Here is an 18868-nt window from a genome sequence, read left to right as displayed (position 1 = left end):
ATAACCTGGAAGAAAGGCTGAGCATGACGCTCCAAAACAGCACAGTTTATTTATGGTGCTCTCTCTCTCTCCGTGTGTGTGTGTGTGATGTTTGGGAAGCTCCCGACACGATGAGCTACTGCAGCTATACTCTTCTCTCTGCGTTGGTAAACGGGGGGAGGAGGGTGAGAGAGAAATATGGAGAGAGGGGAGCGGGGTGACAGTGGGGGAGGTTGGTGTGTTTTCAGCTGATCCACTTCCTCCCTGATGTTGCCTCTCATTTGTCTTGGCTGGAAAGTGAGTACAAGGCTGGAATACTGATGACTCCTCCCTCCTCCTCCCTCTCGTTCTACCTCTCTCATCCTCACCCCCTCCATTTATCCTCTCTACATTCTGTCTGCTCAACTGATTTCCTGCCTCCCATCTCTCTCTCTCCCCCCCCTCCCTTTTTTTTTTGTACCCTCCTCATCTCGGCTCTCTCCTGATGCAGCTGCACTCCGTCGACCCAAATTTCCCATCAACCCCTCCTCTCCTCCGATCCATCTCTCCATCTGACCTCGCTCTACCTCTCCCGCTGCTCAGTCTATCACTTACCGGCTACATTATCCCGCTCCGTTCCTGTTCCTTCCTACCGATCCCTCCTCCTCCTCCTCCTCCTCCTCCTCCTCCTCTCGCCTTCAGCACCCTCCTTGTCTTTTCTGCTTTAGCTTTCTGCGCCGGCCCTCCCGTCCTCCCTCGTTCGGTCTGCCTCCTGTCACCTTTCTGTTTCTCTTTCTTTCTCTTCCACTCCCTCCGGTCTGTACGAATTAGTTCCTGGTCTATGTGGGTCACGGGGGTGATGAGACGTGAAATCAGAGGTGTGTATATGTGTGTGTTCCTGTGACAGAGAGCGAGGGGGAGTAACCGAGAGGAAACAGGAAGTATAGAGACGGGACAAAAAGACGACAGGACAGCTCTGAGCTGTGACTCAGAGCAGGTGACGTCCAGCCGGCTCTTGAGACATCTGAACAAGGTCCTTAAAAGCAAACATGCTCTGAGGACAAAGTGAACACCCACCTCCTTTGTAGCTTCAACACCTGAGACACTTTACTTCAGTTTGGAAGTGTCAGTATGGACAGCAGGGCTTAGTATCTGCCTTAAAGTAACGACAGTTTTCTTTTTAATGGCTTGAATCATTAGTAATCTTACCTTATATTCAAACAGCCACATTTATAGTGAGAAGCGATTCGATCTTAAGCACCCAAAGATGAAGACCCCACACCTTTATTCATGGAGAAGACAGTGGATAGTGTTGGAAACGGGGGAAGAGAGAGTGGGGGTTGACAGGCGGCAAAGGGCCGAGTGTGGGAGTTGAACCCGGGGCCACCACATCGAGGACTGTGGCCTCTGTACATGTGCCACCGATTTAACCGCTGAGCTAAACTGGAGCCATGACAGCTCTGATGCCAAAACTTTGAAAAGAAATAAAATTCAGACCCTTTTTGACCCCTAAAATGTAACCCCTAGTGAGTGTGAGCCATCTGCTCTCATTGTACACAACTGAAGCCAAAATAGCCCTCGTGATAGACGCTGCCATCTTGTGATGGTGACGTCATTTGGAGCCAGAGTTCCGCAGTAGAGAGCCGCAGGTGGAGCCGCTGTAGCCACTTCCTCTAACCAAAACACACTCTTAACTTACGGGTAAAAAACGCCCTGGTAAGGATCCTGCACGTCGGTGTGTTTAACAGCAGAACAGCTCCGTGTGTCGGTCTGAAGCAGACACTCACAGGTATTGAAACTTCAATGACTTCAGTGATTGTTTTTGTTACACTTCCTCTCGCCGATCCTCCTCTACTCGGAACAGATCGGCTGCAGGAGCCAGATTTGTCAACAGAGCTGTCAATCATCCTTTTTACAGCATCAAATAACTAATTAGAAATAAACTTGTCAGAAAAATGAACACTTGGACGTAAATCAGCATGATAAGAACTAACTATAATGACAGAAACCATGTTTGAGAAACATTTATTTGGTGTGTATTTTGATTTTATAGTTTGACTCATGTCCCATCTGTTAACATGGAGGAGGCGGGCTTTATGACCTATACTGCAGCCAGTCAGCAGGGGGCGATAGAGAGGGTTTGGCTTCACTTATCGGAAGCTGTCGTGTCGTCGATACGAAACAAAAGTCACAAAATTCCAGTCACATTTTAATCACAAATGTGTGGTGGTCTCTGGTTTGGATGGTCACACGTGCTCTACAGTCTACAGGCTGCGTTTGATGTCCTGCCAAATTGTTGGAAATTACATTTGAAACCGCTTGCTGTGAAATAGCAAAATGAGCACTTGTGTAAATTAGCAGGGTTAGAACCACAGATGCTATATAGCTCACTCCAGCCCAACAGTTGTGTTGTGCACGGCACCTGTCAGATCCACAAGCAGCAGCTGTGGTTGACGTTCCTGCAGACAGCAGGCAAACTGCACGCTGCTTCAAAACTTGCAACATGTGTAGCTTTGTGCTGCGTGAGAAAGCTGCACATTTAAGCCCCAGTCACACCTGTGTTATATTCATGCTGTTCAATCACGACCCTGATACACCACACATGCCATGTGGGTGGATCACTTTAGTAAAGGTGCTCACTGACACGGTTGGAACACATTTGTGAACAAACTTTGAGAGAAGCCTTTTGTTTGCAGAGAAAAGTCTTTGATCTTTTATTCCCTTCATAACAAAACACTTTGCATATGTGCGTCATGATACAGGTGTGTAGACTCCTGCACACTGCCTACCTGCATTGTAATCTCTTACAAAGTCTCTGTTTTAGAGCTTGTTTGTTTGTGACAATAAGATGACGTCTTAAATATGAGGAGGCTGTAAATCTGAAACGTTCTCCACATGCAGGAGGAAGGCTTTATATAAGAACATGAATTTACTGTTTGTGAAAGTCTCTTATCACTTCAACATATGACAAATGGGAGAAAAACAAAAGTGTTTGTATTTTTGTTCTTAGAGACTCGGATGAGAAGGGAGGCGGGCTAAGGTGCTGCCTCAAACTCCAAACTCAAATCCGTCGCACCATTATAACAAGAAATACTCTAATATAACATCTCTTAATGGCTCGTGCTGTGCAGGAAAGACTTGCTACTTTAAGACTTGACTCCACACAAGCAGGGCTTGCATGATCAGAGCTTGAACATTTACACACATGCTTATTCGGCCCTATGCTTTAACGTAGTAATCTTGAACATCTCAGTGTTGTTCTCTTTGGCGGCACCGATGGTGATAAACAGTAATTGTGGGAGCACACTTCCCAGATATCCAGACAGTGTTGCATGTGTGACGTCCACGGTTGGCTCCGGTTGTAACTCTTGATTTTCCTCGCTGACGGTCGCTTCCCTTTTCAGACTGTTTGCCTTCATCTGAGCGTCGAGTTTGTTTTCTTTTCTTTGGATTTTCACTTATTTCTGAAGTTGTATCTGTAGTCATTGATCTTTTCTTTGTTTGTTCAGCCATAGTAGATTACTGTTTACTCGCAACACTTGCAGAGAGCGGAAAAGCAGCCGCTTAGCTCCGCCTACCCTCTCTGGCAGACCATCCACTGCTGGGTGATGGAAAACGTGTCACTAACTGGGCGCCGCTTGTAATTTTTTTCCTCGAAAGTTGCCACAGACACCCAGTCTGTAATACTGCAAATGCAAAGGCTTTTATCAGTGGGCCATAGGCTCAATCACCATTGTGTTACCTCATTCAGTGATAGATAGTGACTTAACAGACATTTATTTAAATGAAAATCTTCAAGATAATGTCTTTAAACACATTGTTCCTCATAATGTAACACTGTGAACAACATTTCCGTTGTTGCTCAGTCAGGAAAGAATCACTTTCCTCTCCAGCATCACTGTGATTTCTTTCTAAATTGAAAATGATGTAAAATCATGATTCATGTATTACAATTTCCTGAAATCGCTCTCTCGTGTCCGCTTCCCATTCAGGATGACTGGAAGTGAAACACGTTTCATCCTCCATGTCACCTGAAATGCCTTCTCTCCGCTCTCTGTGCTCCCATGGTGACCAGGTTTGTTGATGCCTCTCTCTCTCTCTCAGTGCTCAGTAACAAACGACGTGACTCATGAAATATGTCATCAGCGTTAGCACAGAGGTCCAGAGGAGCACCGCATCTCACCCCACGCTCACGGACTCCAATCGATCACTTGATGACCAGCGTTCTGTTGGGCCGTGAACGCAGCGTCGTTTGTTGTTTGTTTCCTTCATTTGAGCTTCCGTGTCACAGGCTGACTCGCTGATCGACGGCTTCGTGCGCGCTTTGATCGACCGAGTGCGCCTCTCAGCTGTCACCAGCAGGCTGTTTGTAGGAAGCAAAGTGAACAAAACAAAGCAAAGTTTGCTTTCAACACGACGTTAACTATCCGAGGAGAGCTCTCGCTTTCCCCGGGATGATCTGTTGTCGATGGGATGAGGTTTGACAGCTCAGCAGACAGTCTCTCAGCCTTCCTCCCTCCTCCCTCCTCTGCAGCAGGCAAAGAGCAGCCATGAGGTTCTTCCCCTCACGGCTCACTTTTACAATCTCTAGATTTAATGAGCGTCTGCAGCCAACAGTTGATGGTCCACTCATGAGCAAGAACTTGTTTGTTTTGATCACGCGCCATCTTAAGGACTTCAAAGTTGGATCGATTTTCTCTTTGGATGGAGTGGCAGGAGATCTCCGCAGCAGCCACGAGGAAGGAAACTTCCTCAAATGTCAAATAAAAGTTGTAGTCACGAAAAGTAAAGGCCTAATTTTACAGGAATCAATGAGCGATGGAGAATACAGAGGGAGGAGATCATAAAGGCAAAGAGGTCGTGATGATCTGTGGGAGTCGGATCATGGGAGCCGGATAAACTGGCTCAGATCATGACTCACGCAGCAAAGTTTGCTGCTGTGAATTAAACTTTTACTTTCACACATTTTCTCTTTATGTTGAACCTTCAAAACGTGTTGGCGCCTCAGGAGGTCCGGCTGCTGGAATGTCGTGCAAAACTCACATTTTACACGTTTCAGATCTACAGAGAGAAAAGTTGTTTAACATCTCGCTTGAGGGAAAGGAAAGCTTCGACTGATGTTCTGATGCTCTTTGTGTTCAGGTTCTTTAATAAACCAAAGTATGACTGCAACATGGGTGCCTAAAACCTGCATCCTTCCTATTGACCAGCAGGGGGCGACAGAAAGAAGTCTGACTGTATGAAAACTGATAGAAAAACGAGCCATCTTCTCACCTGGTTTATTACCTCAGCAAACACAGGATCAGTTTATCGTCTCAGATTCAACAACAGTGAAGTAGATGATCGAGTAGGGTACGCTTTAGGGCGTGGCTACAAGTGACTGACAGGTCCCTACCATGGCTGGCTGTCATCCAGGAGAGAGACAAATTTATCCAATCTCTCGTCCAGATAAAATCAAACCAAGATGGGGACGGCCAACATATAGAAAATTTTATATATCACAAGTCATCAAAACAGTGACTCAAATCGACTCGAGTCCAATTCACCAAGTCTCAAGTCCACATCTCTGAAATGAGGGTCCACAAATGGCGATGGCGTCTTCATCCACTTATAGAGTCTTAGATTGTAACTCTTCTGCATTATTTGCCTAACCGCACAAAGTGAGCTGAAACACCTCATTAAAACCCTCATTAGTTAAACACACCTTGTTGCCTCTTTAGACTCAAAGCAAAACTAAACTAACACTTATATTATTATCACTGTGAGCCAGTGTTTTTCACTGTTGCATCCAAATGAGCTCCTTTCAGAATCAGTTCTGGGTTTTGAGGAAATAATAACATAATAAAAGCCAAACATGTGGCTCAAACTCGTCTGTGTGTTGGGGTCTAAACAATGGGACATGTTGAACACAAGGGTCAATGTTGTCCGATTGTTTCCCTTATTGATGTCTAGTCTCTCATTTGTAACTCTAGTTTTTCTGTATTTTTGAGCTACTTAAGTATTAGTGTTTCTATTTTACCATGCTGTTTGTTTGTTTGTTTGTTTGTTTGTTTGTTTGAGTGGGATGACAAGCACCAAATGATCGGGAATCCGGCGATCAGTGCATTGAGGACTGTAGTCTCTGTACATGGGGTGCCTGCTCTATACAAGTGAGCTAAACCAGCGCCCCATAACCACCATGACACCGCTTATAACATCCAGCTGACGCCCTTTCAAAATAAGGTTCTTGATTGATGTCCACTATCTCATTCATAACTTATTTTCTGCTTCACTCATCCTTTTATGAACCCTTAATTCGCTATTTTATTATTGTACTCTTTCAGCTGTTAGGGTCCATCGGGGGCGCGTTTATAAGACGCTAAAATTGCTCTAAATTGGCTGCTATGTTTGTCGGTTAATCTGAACAAATTCCTTTGGAGAGGATTCTCAGTTTTTATCCCCCAGAACGGAAATAATGAAAAGCCTAAAACAGAAAAGAGGTCGCGTTTATTTTCAGACGTTTTCAATCAGCAGAGGTAAACAAAAAAATTACTTTCAATTTAGTCTTCAGCTTTTTAAATCAAACAGCACGAATGTTTGGTTCCATTAAGTGATCGTCATCATTACACCAAGGTGAGCTTTTTATTTAATTGGTTTAAAGCTACTTTTCTTTCAAGAAAAAGACATTAAAATGTTTTTCCTCTCACCTTGGGAGCTCTCGATGAACTGTGATGGATGTTTTTGTGATTTTTCTGCCATTTAAAGACACAGACTGTAACTCAGGGGCATCTGATGACCCTGAACGCAGCACAAAGTTACATTTTAAAGGCTCAACTGTGACGCCTTTTTCTAAATATAACCTGCTGTGTGTCATTTCTGCACAGAGACAGAGGCTCAGCGTGCACATGTAGTTTAGAGTGAACTACACCTTTAAATTGACTCTGGCCGGTACATCATGTAACCGTGGCCTCGTGTCGTTATAAATAACAATCCTCTGTAGTGTCATTCATCTCCATCCACTCGTCCATTCTCTTTGAGATCTATCGAATCTTTTCGCTCCATCCCTCCCTCCTCTGTCCCCCACATATACTCCCCTTCCTCCTCCTCTGCCCCACTCTCTGTAATTCAGATTATTTTAATTCATATTTCATCCTCCGCGGTTTTATTCCAACGTGTTCAATTATTCACGCCTGTTTTAAAAATGTAACAGAGGGAAGGTCACTGATCCGTGCTGGCTCCTTTCTGGCTCATACAAGACGCCGTGTACACACACACACACACACACACACACACACTCACAAACACAAAGAAATAAACACACTGACACAGAAAAACACAGAAATATCCAGAGAAATAATGCATGAAGTTTGAGACCGAGGTTTCTCAGAGTGGTCATGTGCGAGAGCAGGATGACGTAAACAAATGGAGAGAGAGAAAATACAGTCCAAGAAAAAGACAGGTGTGTAGATCAGGCGTACTAGCTTACAAGAAAAGCTTAATAGCTAACAAGGAAAGTCAAAGTAACAGAAAATTGAGAGAAACACGGGGCGCTGGTTTGGCTCAGTTGGTAGAGCAGGCGCTCCATGTAAAGAGGCCACAGTCAGAGGCACTGATCGCAGGCTCGACTCCCAGGCCTGCCGATCATTCGGTGCCTGTCATCCCCCACTCTCTGCTCCCCACACGTCCTGTCTCTCTTCAGCTGTCCTATACAATAAAGGCAAAAGCCAACAAACTGATCTTAATAAGACGGAAACACAAACTAAACAGACTCAATTACCACAATGTTGCCTGAAACTGGGGGACAAAGACAAACCTGGCAACCCAGAGAAGGCCTGTGAAGAATATCTGGTTCCTGTTTCACTTCAGCCTGTAGAAGAAGTTCTCCCACATTAAAACTCAAATACCCAGAATTCTTTATACTTTCAGACCAAAGCATAGTTCAATATTTACATCAAAATGTTTCACTGTCCAGACAAACAGCAGCAGAAAAACACATAAAACTGTTATGATACAACTTTTTAGATTTCATGTTTCTTCCTGATTTGTTTCTGTTATAATTCTTAATGGCCCAATCCTGCTCTAAAGCCGAAGCACCCTCACGGACTGTAATGACATCAGGCGTGCAGTCCGTGAGGGTTTGAGGACGCTATAAAAACAAGGAATGACATCACACGTTGCCTGGAAACAAGATGCGCCATTCAATTTATAAGAAAAAAGCGTGCTTCCCGTAATAATGATAGTAATATTAATACATTTTATTTGTATAGAGCTTTACATTTAATGTATAAAGAAAATAAAAAGTTACGACATAAAATGTATGTAATTGTGCGTCTTACAGTGTTTACATATTTTAGCAAACCATCAAACATCTTAAATGTTCGATAAGTGACCACAAACATGATGAACTACATGTTGTCACTTACAGATAAACTCATTTACGGTTCCTTTCACCGTCCACGCTTGCTTTGTTTACATGTTGTGTTTTGTTCAAACTTTATTGAATACTAATTAAATATACAAACATTTGTTTTTTTGTGGGGGGCTGGACAATTACGTTTGTATACGTCACCATGTTTGCTATGAACTATGCAGACTCATGGAAAGTCTGTATTGTGGTGGTAAAAAATCTGATGTGACAGCGGGACAGCACTGAGGCCAGAGATACACTTGCTGCTTGGCCTTGCGTTTGTGTACAACCGGCTTCGTCATGAACTTAATTGTTCACATTGGACACCTCTAGAGGGCACACCAGAGAGCTCAGGCTGTATGCAAGTACTGTATGTGCGGGATGTAATTAACAGACATGGCGAAACTCGCGGAGGTTACTGTTATGTTCATTCTGAGATCACGGCAGAAACAGTGACGGCTTTTGTGTGTTTTCAGTGGTCAGAACACACCGTCTGCACATCTCAACTCTGTTTCTCCAACATGTTCCTCCGTGCATGGACATAACTGCCCCGGACTTGTTTACATGTAGTTTTGCAGGCTTCTATGTCGACTTCTAAAATGGAGCGTATCTGTCGCCACCTTTTCTGACAGGCATGTTTGTCTCTGTGCAGCAGCCATGACACAGATGTGGATGTTGCAGACTCGGTCTATCAGCTTGTCTTCAGAACTATCATAGTTGTTACATCCCCTCTGCCCTTTTGGCTCTACACTGCCCTTACCGGTCATGTGCATACTGCATCTTGCATACGCAGCGCTTTAATTTCTGAGGACGTGCAAAGCTGACGCTCCAAACAGACGCAGGGAACGCGCAGCAGAAATTAATATGCGTAGTTAAAAGCAGGTATATCTCAAGAATGAGCACTCACACACTCACCGGGAATGCGCCTCAAAGTCTTTAGATTGGGGTTCAGCCAATGTAATATAGTTAAGTATATAGTCTTTTTTATTACATTCTGAACTATTTGTCAGGCAATATCTTTTAGTAAAGTTTGAACCTCCTGAAAAGGGTAGCAAAATATTCTCATGCACTTTGAGGGACAGTAACAGGATAAGATTTCTAGTGTAAGTAAAAATGTAAATGAACATTAAGAAGTCCAATAATCTATAAGAGATAAATTCAGATAACTCCCACCTTCATACATTTTCATTGTTTTATGAAACGATGATAAAAGAAGAATGAAATAACAAAAGGGCTTCAGAATATCTTTACGTATCTCTGCTGCCTCTTTCATCATATTACTCTCTGTATATATACACTGTATAAAAGGAGCTGAAAGTTTTTTCAAAAAGCAATCTCCTTCCCTTTAATAATGTATGGTTCTTTTTCCAGAGTTTTCCAGAGTTGTGGCCAAATCTTTAATCCAATTATAACTCTGGTTTACTTTGGTCTCTGCCCAACAGTGAGATCATGTTCTGAGTGCAATAAACAAAGATCCAAAGCAGCGATGTCTTACATAAGCCGTGTTTAACAGGCTGAAGTCCTGAACTACTACAATCTGTAAACCTTATTTAACCCGCTTTGGCGAAGCGCTCGCCCTAATGTGGTGACGTCAGGAGGGAAATGTGAGCTTTTTCAGAGAGAGAGAGAGAGAGAGAGGATTAATGAAACGAGGAGAGGAGGAGAGACAAGAGGAGACAGAGAGGAAATAAGAATAAGAGCGAGCGAAAGATGGAGAAATGTTTGGACAGATGCTGCATACTGAGCCAGCAGATGGTGGAGCTGGAATGAAAAGAGGAAACGAGGGAAAGAAAGAAGCAGAGAGAGAGAGAGAGAGCAAGAGAGAGAGAGAGAGAGAGTCATCTCCATAAAGTGAAAGATGAGGAGGAGGAGCAGAAAGAGAGAGTGATGAAAGTTTTGCAGGACTAAAGAAAAAGATGAGAAAGAAAGAGTACAGGAAGAATCACAGCATGCAAACTAACACACACACACACACGCATACATGTCTATAAATCTTTGTGAGGTCCACGTCTCCTCTATGCCTTGTGAGGGCCCCTACTTCCACTGTAGCTAGAATGGTGCAAACATCAAATGTTTCACTAGATGGGAGTACTGAGTGAGAATGTCACTTCAGATTTAAGAACACTCAAAGTAAAATAAATCTTTTTCTGCTGTAGTTATGAGGACCGGTGGCTGTTGCTAGGCAGATTTGACAACACACACACTTTTTTTGTTTTTGTTTGTTTTTAAGTGTCTCTCTCACAATAGGCAAGTGGTCTCATACTGCTGCTCTGGAGGCCATCTCTGGCTACCCTCCCCACTCCCATCCTGCAACCTGATGTCAAAAATATAATAAAATCCATTCATAAAATCATTTTTTTTGTGGGTGTTGTTGTTTACACCAGTTTAAATTACCCTTTCAAATGCAATCAAAATAAAATCACAATTCTATTTTTTAAAATGTATTTAGTTTGGTGCAGAATAATGGCAAAGGTCAAAGGTTCCCGTACATAACCAGTTTTTTGATGAAAAGAGGGCAGCTTCGAAGCTTTATTTGTTGTTTGTCTGTGAACAACAAAGATGTCTCTTTCCAAATCAGACAGTTTCAAGGAAGATGGAGTACAGAGGACGCATATCTCTTTTCCATAAAGCTAAGAACGACGATGAAGCTGAAATAAAGAACCTCATTTTCAGATGTATTGTGCTTTCATGTTGTACATGTAGCACAATACATGTAGCCGTGGCTACAGGCTAATTTGAGTTGAAGTACATTAACTCAAGCTATGTACTTTAGTACAATGTGAGGAATTTGTACTTTACTTGAGTGTCTCTGTTTACTGCCACTTTATGCTTCCACTCCACTACATTTCCAAGGCAGATATTCTACTTTTTACTCCACTACAATCATTTCATTTGAATCGTTTATTTACTTTACAGATTACAAGCTGCATCAGAGTCAAAGCAGCATTTTTTAAGTGAATTAATTTTATTTACAATTGGTTAAGAAAAACAAATAACTATTATTTTCATTATCTTTTAATCTGTAGATTAATATGCTTTGTATAATTTTCAAAAGCCCAAGATGACATCTCCAATGTTATGTTGTGTCTGACCAACAGACCATAACCCAGAGATAATCAGTTTACTATCATATTAAGTAAAGAATCAAATTGACACGAGGCTACAACCAGCATTTGTTGAAAAATTACTACAATGATTATTCAGTTGAGACAGTAGTCGTTAACTAATCTGTTCAGTGACTAATTGATGCAGTCCGAAATAACTTCTAATCAATTACTGTACTCACTGTACTTAAGGGGGACTTTGAGGCTTTTGCAGTTATGTATAACAGTAGATGTCATCTACTACAGTAAAACACAATGTCAATTTAAAACCAATCAAAGGAAAGATTAAATGCACTGTTTGATATATCTGTATCAAAAAGCTGAGATACACTATATTATAAACCAAACTTGGCCACATTAAGTCTTTGCTGTTTACTGATTCAAACCGATGCAAGTTTCTACTAATGTCAGGAGGCTAAATGGAAAAAATCACCACTCATATAATGGCAAAATAACTTTTTTATTTTAGTGCCATTTAAAAGTGCTCGTTGTTTATGTTTGGGTCTCATGCCCAACTCATCAAATAAAACTCTGGGATTGGAGGACGGGTGTGCTGCCATCCTTAGGCATAGCAAAACTCAAAAAACACAAAGGACTTTGTTGAACTGTTTTCAGCAGTTAACATTAAAACAGCTGCTGTTCTACACATCAATTCTGAACTTCCATGTGAGAGCTGAATTTAGAACCTCCTGAGGCAGTTTAAACACAACAAACAAATCATCTCAGTTCCAGCTTATTTTGAAAAAACCCACAATCATGAAGAAATCCGTTTCCTTTTACGAGTTGTGATGGCATTATATACTTGGTTCTTAACATCCCTCCAATCACGCCTGCAGAGTACCGGTTCTGCATCAAGAGCCTTTACACATTCCTCTTTACCAGGAACTCTTTGCAGAGTGATGTACCGACCCAGCTGTCGCCACACTGCTTCTTTTTCTTTTGAACTCCAAGGCCTGCGATGGCTTGTTCTCTGGGAGAGAAGTAATGGCTCCACACCTGAAACAGAAATGAGCAAAAAAATAAATGTAGAATGGTGCTGACATCCTCACAAAGTTAAATATTATGCAGTCCTCTGTATGTTATGGATGGATGGTTTTCTTTTTCTACTTGTTTATTTTTGAAAAAGACTAGTTAGATCACTGTACTTCATACAATACCCAATATTACCTTTACAACCTTGCCAAGTGGTGAATGCAGCTGCTTTGCAATCTACTACTGTCCATAGTAGACTAAAGCTAGTTTATTACTTATTCCAAGTCAATAGCTCTGTTAGGCATGTAGCTTTTTCAATCTGATACATAGTTGTGGTTTAGCAGCGATGTGAGGAGAGCTGCAGACAGGAGTCTGTAAAAACCTTGATAATAAAAAATAAACCTTGTGGATGTAAAATGTCCTAAACGGAGCAAAGTTCAGCAACCTATTATTTATTGGTGCTGGTGATGCAGTAAATATGATACACTAAAATGGATGATGCCGTTTCCATATAGTGCTTGCATTACCTTTGAAAATACAGGAGATCAACTTCACTTGTCATTTTTGGTTACTACTCAGTAGCTGTCTCTCTTGGCTGACTTGTAGCAACATATCCTTCAGTGCATGAAGGTTACCTGTTGTCTGAGTCCTTTTCCCCTTGTCTGGAGGTCTTGAGGGTGAGGTCTCTGATGTCATGTCGTGTGTTTCTTCTACAAGAACAAAACAACACCTCAGCATTAACTACAAACTATCATACTGAAAGATACAATAATACGCATATAACAGTGTTTCTGCATTGATTATGAAGTTGTGTCCTTACCATCTGAATCTGGAACTGGCTCAGAGTTGGCCTTTGACCTCTTTTTTTTGGAGGACCCTTCAGGAGGAGAAAAACAGATGAGACAATATCATTACATCGTGAAGTTACATATTTTCAAAGTAGCCACAAATGAAGAAAAGTATTAAGTTCATAAGACATTATAGGAAACTACAAGACTGTTACTTCACAGGAGGAAACACGAGTAAGACAGAAGAAGAATTTACCTGTTTTCTGAGTCCTTTTCCGCTTGTCTGGCGGTCTTGAGGGTGAGGTCTCTGTTGTCATGTCATGTGCTTCTTCTACAAGAACAAAACAACACCTCAGCATTAACTACAAACTATCATACTGGAAGATACAATAATACGAGACATAACATAGATATTTTCAAAAGTGTTTAGAGCTGAGACTAACTGAGAATCAGCAGAAGGATATTTTTTAATAAACTTTGACGAGGAAGCCAGAGATGATGAGTTAATTTTGATTCTGATCTCATCAATTTTATTGCAAAAGAAATCTAAGAAATCATTTGCATTAAAGGGTGCACAGCTCACGGACTGTGGTTTTTGATTAAGTTTAGCCACTGTGTTGAAGAGAAATCTAGGATTGTGTTTATTATTGGTTATTAGGCTGGAGAAATATGCTGTTCTAGCAGTATTTAGAGCACACTTAAGTACACAATCACGCCAAGCATGATAATAAACATCCAATTTAGATTTGCGCCATGCTCGTTCCATTTTCCTGCAGGCCTGCTTGAGATCAAGATTGGACAAGGCTGTTACTATTTGATGAAGATGGTTTTAAAACAAGAGCCTAAAATGAAGTTAATTTAATATCCTGGTTGGAGCTTAGACTGAAAATAGATTTGTAGATTAGAGCAACACCTCCCCCCTGTTTAGAGGCCCGAGCAACATGGGCGTAGTTATAGTCAGGAGGAGAGGCTTCATTTAATGGCAGAAAAGTATTAGGCTTCAGCCATGTTTCACATAAGCCAATAATGTCCAGCTCATGCTCAGTGATCAAATCATTAATCAGTAAGGCTTTGGTTGACAGTGATCTAATATTAATAAAGCAAAATTTTCGGGTTTTAAGCTCATCGGAGCAGTTTCCAGCGACAGGCCGTTCAGTGGAGCTTATGGTAGATCATTCAGGAATTGGAACAAGGTACCTTTTAGTAGTAGTAGTAGTAAGTTTTGGTTGCCTATGCAGGTAGGGATGCCGGGATATCGTAGTGATTAGCTTCGGTATTTTATTATGTAAGACTGTGTAAGGTGCATGCTGAGACATTTCCCCCACTGTCAGAGGTGGAGATCAAGATTAGATTATTATGATTTACACATTTAGAGGATGATTCAATTAAAAAGTGGCGAGGGAAGGTGAAAGTCTCAATATAAACTAATCAGTCTGGTACTCTGCGCTATGTCCCTGACTAACCATGTTAACCAGGCTAGTGGACTCCATACCAGCACTAACAGTAACAGTAACACTAGCAGGCTCTCTAGTCACCTGTCAAACCTGCTTCAAACACCTGTCTATATTGCTAGACAAAACAGCAGTGCCGACTCCAGTAGGATGAAGGCCGTGTGCTCTCAGCAGGTGGGGGCGACCCCAGAAAGAGGGCCAGTTATCCACGAACCTGTATCCCTGCTCCCTACAGTGACGCACCAGCCAGCGGTTCATAGCTGTAAGCCTACTGTACGTGTCATCATTACCCCGCTGGGGTGAGGGACCAGAGACAATTACTCGATGCCGACACATCTTACTTGCAGCCTGAAAAGTCCTGGCTAGGCTATCTTTTGTAATCTCAGACTGCTTCTGACGAATATTGTTGGCGCCAGCATGAATTACAATGTTGCTGTAGCTTGTGGTGCTGTGTGCCTGAGTTCCCTGTTTCTCCCTGCCTGGTGCCAGCACCCTAAGATTAGCCTCTATGTCGGAAGCTCTGGCCCCAGGTAAACAGTAAACAGTGGCTGGCGACGCTAACTTAACGTTGCGGGTAATGGAGTCCCCTATCACTAGCGTGTGGAGTTTAGTGGGGAGGCACGCAAGCCAGCCGGACTAACAACAGGGCTAGCAAGGACAGAAAACTGGTTAGCAGTTGGGAGGGGTGACTGCTGGCCAGGCCACACAACCGGTGACCTGCTCCTGCGCCCCCTCCCACGCCGCAACCAAGCAGGAACAAAATCCACAGCAGCTGCCTACGAGACTGAGCTAGTGCTAAGGCTAGCAGGCCTGCTATCAGGCCCGGGGCTAACACTATCTGCAGTGCCCGTGTTTCTGGCTGAAAGAAGCAGCTCTAGCTCACAGACACGTCTCTCTAATAGAGACACCCTATCAGTAACTAAAGAACAGCAAGCACAGGCCATCGTAACACTTGTTTATCGAGGCTGTGTTGACTGCGGTGAAAGGCAAAAAAGCAATGAGCTAGGCTAGTTTGAAGAAGCTAACCGGGCAGCAACAGACTACCCAGTAAAAGAAGCTCAATTCGACAAAATATGTACAGGTTATAAAGTCTAGCGTTAGCTAAGGTACAAAACCAGTGTGACTATGAAGGCTAAGAAATCAAAGAAGAATAAACAGCAAAGATAGACGGAGAAGGAGAGAGACACAGTAAACAACAGCTTTCGATCTCACGGAAGTCCCGATGTGCGTCACAGGAAGCGTCGTCACAGGAAGCGTGAAAGCGGAACAATTCTACTATCATAAAACAGTGTGTACTTCACAGGAGGAAACACAAGTAAGACAGAAGAAGAATTTACCTGTTGTCTGAGTCCTTTTCCCCTTGTCTCGAGGTCTTGAGGGTGAGGTCTCTGATGTCATGTCGTGTGTTTCTTCTACAGGAACAAAACAACACTTCAGAATTAACTACAACCTATCATACTGAAAGATACAATAATACGCATATAAATGGACTGTACTTATTTAGCGCTTTTCTAGCTCAAAGTTGCTTTTACACTACATGTCACATTCACACACTGATGGCAGAGGCTGCTACGTAAAGTGCCCAACTGTCAATCAGATATCACATTCAAAAGCAATCAGCAATTTGGGGTTCAGTGTCTTGCCCAAGGACACTTCGACATGTAGCCTGAGGGAGCTGGGGATCGAACCTCCGACCTTCTGACTGAAAGACAACCGACTCTACCACTGAGTCACAGTGCTCCTGCTTTTACCGTGAAGTTGTGTCCTTACCATCTGAATCTGGAACTGGCTCAGAGTTGGCCTTTGACCTCTTTTTTTTGGAGGACCCTTCAGGAGGAGAAAAACAGATGAGACAATATCATTACATCGTGAAGTTACATATTTTCAAAGTAGTCACAAATGAAGAAAAGTATTAAGTTCATAAGACATTATAGGAAACTACAAGACTGTTACTTCACAGGAGGAAACACGAGTAAGACAGAAGAAGAATTTACCTGTTTTCTGAGTCCTTTTCCGCTTGTCTGGCGGTCTTGAGGGTGAGGTCTCTGTTGTCATGTCATGTGCTTCTTCTACAAGAACAAAACAACACCTCAGCATTAAATTCATCATGACATAGGCTAATATTAAATGTGAATACCATCATAAATTGGTATTCACAGTGATTATTTCATTACTTCCTGACATTGATAGACAATATAATTGATGAATAAGAACAGTGAGCGAATAATCAATGATGAAAAGGAAATTGTCAGTTGCTGCTCAAGTAACTTCCTACCATCTGATTCTTGAGTGGATTTGGACGACCTCACACTGAGGACCTCAACACTTCCACTGATATGTGACTCCTGTACAGGTCCCACTTCGCAAGATGAGGGAACTGTTATGACATAATATACACAGAACAACAAAATCATGTCAAAATATCACCTCAAACTACTCAAATGTTTTAGTTTGACGATCAGTGCGCAGGACTTCATCTCCTAAGCCTCCTCCTCCTAAATAACTTTCATGCTTAACAACTCTGGCCAAGAACTCATGCGGAAATCTCACCTAAAGAGAAACGTCAGCTGCACGCATTGTGCACACACGCTGAAATGCATAATCATGTTGTTGTTGTCTGGAAACATGCAGTCTAATCCAGGGCCTGACATAAACTCTGAACGATTTGAAACTCCCAAGACTTCCAGCACACATCTGGTATTGGTTTTGTGCACGTGTCTAGTTGTATTATGACACTTGTGGGATGTTACAGACCTCCCTCTGCTCCAAGGGAAACTTTGTCTTCACTATCTGAATCCCTGTCTATGTTTTGTATGAGTGTGCTTGTTGTTATGGGGGATTTAAACTGGGACTGGCTGGCTCCTATCTCTGAACCTGTTAAATATTTTTGCGATTCTGCACACTTGACGCAGCTTATAGAATCTCCGACAAGGCCCAACCGTAAACATCCTGAAAAGTCAACGCTCCTTGACTTACTTTTTAACTAACTCTCCCCACAGATATAAAGCCACAGCCGTATTCACTAATGACGTTAGTAATCACTGCGTAATTGCTGCAGTGCGAGATACAAAGCTCCCGAAGAAACAACCACGTATTCTATACAAAATACATTTCAAATACTTCTGTGAGCAAGCATTTCTATATGATCTTTATCTATGTGACTGGGACAGAATATGCCTGATTCCAGACCCTGAAATGGCTCTGACTTATTTTAAATCACTTTTCTTGGAGGTCATAAATAGGCACGCTCCTCTTAGAAAATTTAAAGTCAAAGGACGTGACAATCCATGGTTTTCAGATAAACTCTCTGATATTATTCATGAACGAAATATTGCTTGGGCAACTGCAAGAAAATCCAAATGTCAATCAGACTGGAAACATTTGAGGCACTTAATAAATAGATGTATCTCTCTAATTGGAAAAGCTAAATCAGACTTCTATGTTAAAGAAATGACTGACATCTTAAATAATGCTTAATAAAGGGAATGTCCTCAGGCACGGAAAAATACAGTGCTTTACCACAATCATTAAAGGTAGGAAATGAAATCATTACTGATAAAACTAGTAAAGCTAGTATAGCTAAATGCCCTGAATCAGCATTTTATATCTTCTGGTTTGTTGTTTGAAAATGAAGCACATCTAGATCTCCCTCAAAATGTTCCTGAAGAGGAAGAATGTATGCCTTTTGATTTTAGTTTCAGCCCTGTAGACGTGTATGATGCACTTAAAAAGATAAATACTAAGAAATCAGCTGGTCCTGATGGTCTGGACCCATTCTTCTTACAGATTGCTGCAGAGACTATTGCTAAGGACGAGGTTATTGAACGTGTGACAACATATAAATATCTGGGTTTCTTACAAGAGGAAAACCTGTCTTTTAATAATCATGTTGAGAGCCTCACAAAAAAAGTGAAGAGTGAAATTCGATTCCTTTTATAGAAATAAAACAGTTTTTCTCTTGTAAGAAAAAAACTAATTCAAGCAACTTTCTTATCAGTTATTGACTATGGTGACATTCTTTACATGCACGCTACCTCATCTTCAAATCATCAAATGCTGCACTCAGTGTATCATGCAGCGTTGCGATTCGTGTGTGGTCTGGGTCTCCGCACCCATCACTGCATCTTGTATGAGAAAGTTGGCTTGTCTTCATTATATAATCGCAGGATGGAACATTGTTACATCTTCCTTTACAAGGCGTTACTACAT

General features: G+C 42.0%; 2 long non-coding RNA genes across 2 annotated transcripts in view; one reads left to right on the top strand and one right to left on the bottom strand.

The window, feature by feature from the left end:
- The window catches only part of LOC138594237 (uncharacterized), a 166670-nt gene that overhangs the window by 78366 nt on the left and 69436 nt on the right, over nucleotides 1-18868 (top strand). The gene's annotated exons all lie outside the window — the stretch shown is intronic.
- On the bottom strand, nucleotides 12026-13299 carry LOC138595406 (uncharacterized). The gene is made up of 3 exons (XR_011308469.1): nucleotides 13241-13299; nucleotides 13056-13130; nucleotides 12026-12444 (listed from the first exon to the last, which is right to left on the bottom strand). It is a non-coding gene; the product is annotated as an uncharacterized lncRNA (long non-coding RNA).

The sequence above is a fragment of the Semicossyphus pulcher genome, unplaced genomic scaffold, assembly GCF_022749685.1.
Source record: "Semicossyphus pulcher isolate SPU_LCO1_2020_fin unplaced genomic scaffold, fSemPul1.0.p SCAF_17, whole genome shotgun sequence".
Lineage (NCBI taxonomy): Eukaryota > Metazoa > Chordata > Actinopteri > Labriformes > Labridae > Semicossyphus > Semicossyphus pulcher.
Note: the sequence above shows the minus strand (reverse complement) of the source record. Positions and strands in the feature narration are given on the sequence as shown.